This window comes from Hevea brasiliensis, chromosome 5, assembly GCF_030052815.1.
Source record: "Hevea brasiliensis isolate MT/VB/25A 57/8 chromosome 5, ASM3005281v1, whole genome shotgun sequence".
Classification (NCBI taxonomy): Eukaryota; Viridiplantae; Streptophyta; class Magnoliopsida; order Malpighiales; family Euphorbiaceae; genus Hevea; species Hevea brasiliensis.
In genome coordinates, this window is record NC_079497.1 from 33606329 (window position 1) to 33611026 (window position 4698).

Genomic DNA, 4698 nt, shown 5'->3' on the forward strand with positions numbered 1-4698 from the left:
GTACCTCCCTTGTTGGATCAAGGTTTGTACCATTAAGACCCTTAGCCCTAACTCTCCTCTTACGTTTTACAGACTCAGGCACCTATTCATTTTAATAAACAAGTATTAAATTTGAAAATGTGAGCCAAATTTAAGACAGGCGAAAAAGTACGAAGGACGCAGATATCTGAAGCAATGATAAACTAAAAAGACGTTAAGGATCCTATACTCCGCAAGTTTACTAGACCTCAACCGAGCTCTGATACCAACTTTGTCACGACCCAAAATTATGAACCGTGACCAGCGCATAATTTAAGTATTCTTAAATCATGCAAGCCTTATCAGAGTATCTTGAACGAATATATAGTCAATTACTAATCCCAAAAATAGACAAAATCCAAATAAACAAAATGCTGAATAAACATCATAAATATCCCATAAGTAAACTGCGGAGTCTCTACAGATTTCAAATAAAAACTTAAACTGTTCAATAAACTAAACTAATTATTAGCCCGAGAAAACATGAATTCGGGCATACCATGAGAACAAATCAAAGTTGTCCCTCTCCAGAAAATGGACTGAATATTTTGATCAGCTGCAGAATTCTACTGATCTGAAACAGATAACAGACAGAGAAAACGTGGTTTGAGCTAGATGCTCAGTGAATGATAATTATAGCACACAACGGAATAGGAACAGGCAGACGCTTGATTAATTTCACAATAAATTTTCTATTCAATAAAATCATGCTCATGCTGTCAAAATCATTAATAAAATAATTTCGTAAAACATATATATAAAATAAATTCATTCAATAAAATTTTTATGGTACAGTGCACCAGGGTGATGATACCCCACATCACCAAAGGTCAGATGGTAAGCGCGCTACCAGATATCAGATACCTTCCTCCTCCTTCACAGATATCAATGCATATGATACTAGTGCAAACCATAAACTGCAATGATGCATGACTCGACAATGCAACCTAATACCGTGATAGTCCACACGGCGGGGCCAGATAACAGAAACAGATACTGGGCACAGGTACCAATTTAAAACAGAAAATCAATTTGTACAAATCAATCAAAATCAATAAAAAATTTCAGATAGCAAATAATAACTGATAGTGCAATTCCAATAGTGTATTTCAATAGTTTTAGAGAGTCAATAAAATCAAATCAATCTCAAATCAATTCAATAAAATCAAATCAATCTCAAATCAATTCAGTAACACATCAGTAAATCTTATAGTCAAATATCAATCAATATAAATACATTAAAGGCCTGTTCCAGGAATCCTAATGGGTCTAATGCAGAGATAGTTGACAAAATCAATTATTTAATCAAAATTAAAATAAAATTCAATAATAAAATAAAACTCTAGAAAATCACATATAAAATCATTGTTAAAATATTGATTTAAAATTTCATTTAATAACAAACTTAATGCTAAGAAATTTTAAAAGGGACAAAAACGGTGCCATGTACTATAATTACCACTCACCTGGAACCTCCAAGACAATAGTTATTTTCAATGGAAGAGAGACAATTTCAATTGGCTGATTGAATATTCGAATCTCCTACACACCCAAAGTATTAAAGAGAAATATTAAATAACAGTAAAATAAAATGATTTTTAATATATATATATATATATATATATATATATATATATATATATATATATATATATATATATATATATACACGCGCACAGGGACGTGGACGAACAGGGAGAATAAAAGTTTTATATGTATATATATATGTGCAGGGACGTGGACGAACAGGGGCGGGACGCTTCACTTGTTTTATGAACAGGGACGGTGGGACGCTTCAATTGTTATATGAACAGGGACGGGACACTTCCGAATATATATATATAAAATCTAAATTTAAAAATATTATCTCACAGTAATTATGATTAATCCAATTCAATACTAATGATCAAAGAAAAAAATAAATAAATTTTTAGGGTAGTTGTAACAAATCAATGAAAGAAAATAAAATTAAATTCACCCATTATTGAATAAAGAATGAAAATTTTTACCTTGAAAACAGAATCAAATGATGAATAGAGAAGAAAAAATTTAGGGATTCTCTGTTGAGAGTATTTGATAGAAAAGGAGGTGACAAATAGGTTTTGAGAGCAAAATTTAGCAGAAGAGATTATTAGGGTATATATATATTTCAAGAGTTCTATTAGGTGTAGAATGGGCTAAGAGTTATTATTGAACTGGGTTGTTCAGGTTGCAGATATATATTTAATTTCAAAAATAATATATATATATCTAAAAATAAATAAGCAGACCATCTAATAAAAATATATATTTTTTTATAAATATATTAAATTATTGTTAGCTAATTAAAATAAAATAATAATAAATAATAATTGTATATGGGTTTTCACATTTTCAAAGCTCACATAACACAAATTTGATCAAACAATTGAATAATACAGTGTTGCCAATCAATAATACAACTTAGGTTATGACACAAATTTTTTCGAACATGTCGTGTTGTACACCACAACAAAGCATACTCACCCCACTAATCGAAATCAATGAGGGAGGTGGCTAGCTAGCTAATGAGAACTCATCCATACTCACCTCAGACTGACAAGTCAAAGAGGGAGGAATATAGTCATACTCACCCCATAAATGGAGGAGTAGTAATATTGTTATGCCAAGTGTGGATCAAAACAATTCCAAATCACAATATTTAATATTTCATACAAACCACAAATCACATTTTAACTCAAAATTTCCATTTGCAAAGTAGCCAACACAATAATTTACAAATAAAATTCCCAAAGTCAAAACAATAAAAAATTATTCATAACTCATTTCTCCAAATAAATTTTCTGGTAAAAGCAGTGAATATAAAAAGTATTATGCACAGACCTCGGATGAGTCGCCTCTTGGCCTTGACTCAATGTTCCTTATGCTCTTCAATATCCTTTTCAACTGAAACACACAATTTAAAGTGTTTCAGTACTCAGTTAAATTGTTTCTAATCATAAGGTTCCATAATTAAATTTTTTTAATTCTATTGTTTTCCTTAGTCAACCTATAATGTTGACCCTTGATGCCCTCTAGTTGAATTAGGTTTAATGTTACCAATATATCACATTTTGTATTTCAATATGCTACCAATATAGTGCAATTTACCATTTTTACAAGTTGGCATTCATTGCCAAATTATTCAAGCATCATTGTATGTAAATGTCAAGTTCTCAATTTTTGTGTGCTAGATTGGTCTAGCTTAAAGTCATATTTCTCTTGGTTTTTAGCTTCTAGTCAAAGAAGAAAAATTGTAGCTCTATGTCTTACTGCACTCAGGGCAAAATTTCAAGTCATTCTGAGTTGTATAGACCAAGATATGGTCAATTTACTAAAGCTGAACAGATTACACCTTTAGTGCAAAATTTGGTCAATTTTAGGTCACATTTAGTTATGGCAGTTTTGGTACCCGAACTTGTGCAAGCTATTTCACTTGGTTCTAGCCATTTTTGGGCTTTGGTGTCTTCACAAGAATTGTAGCTCTATATCTAAGCTATCAATGGTAAAAATTTCAAGTCAATTGGACCTGTTTTGAGTGAGTTATGGTCATCCTAATGACTACGGTTTATATGGTAAAAAATCTAGGTTTGCAAGGTTGCCATTCCGGATTTGGTCATTTTTCAGATCAGTTTCTAGGCAGAATTTTGGCAATATTTCTACATGAAAGTTGGCCTATTTGGTGTCTACTTTCACCCCCCCCATTGGCCTCATACCAATTGGGTTCACAGTTTTGCACTTATGACCTAATTTATGTGCTGCCAATATACACAACCTGTATTTGAACATCACACTTCCAATTTTGACAATCCTCCTCCTCCCAATACTTCAACATTTAATCATGGCACTTCTATATATATTGTACACAATTCCAGCAAGCATTTTGGGTAGAACACTCAAGTGCTCAATGCACACAATACACCATTAATGTTTAACATTTACTTCAACCCAAATTCAATATACAACAACACATATATCACACATACACTTCCATAGCAATTACACAAACTGCCCACCATTTAACACCATCATATTTCATTGATAAATTTCATAAACTCACACACAAATTCATGATATTTAAGGCTGCCCAACATGGCAGTTTACTAAAACATCAAAGTCCACTTTTAAACCCTTAATTCAAGCACTAACATACATATACTTGGATATTAACTTACTACAACTTCCATTTGAGTTAATCAACCTTAATTCCCATCCATTAAATATAAGAATAAGTCACTAACCATGCATTTTCATGGCTACCAAAACTAAGGTTCACCAATACTCAATCATTTCCTCAATTTTTCTTAGCAATTCAACTTACCCAAAGCTCAACACAAGGATTAGTGAAGGAAAATGGAAAGATTAAGCACTAACCTTTATTTGGAGTTTACTAAACCTCACCCAAAACTTCTTCCTTTTGCTACCTATGTGTTGCCCATAATGTGTAGACTAACTTTAATGAAGAACTCTTGAAGAAACTAGGGCTTGATCATGGAGGATTGGAGCTTCATGCATGAATGGCCATGGAGTTTTATGGGAGAGCATTTTCGGCCATGGATGAAGAATTGAAGGAAATGAAATGAGTTAGTAGAGAAATCTGTCCACTTTAGCCCTTTTATACCCCATTATCTTTAGGTTAATTAATATATATTATGCTCCACT

General features: G+C 32.0%; 1 long non-coding RNA gene across 1 annotated transcript; it reads right to left on the reverse strand.

Annotated features, from left to right (window-relative positions):
• Positions 1–381: 381 nt before the first annotated feature.
• On the reverse strand, positions 382–1599 carry LOC131180228 (uncharacterized). The gene is made up of 2 exons (XR_009149030.1): positions 1485–1599; positions 382–592 (listed from the first exon to the last, which is right to left on the reverse strand). It is a non-coding gene; the product is annotated as an uncharacterized LOC131180228 (long non-coding RNA).
• Between the last annotated feature and the right edge of the window lie 3099 nt (positions 1600–4698).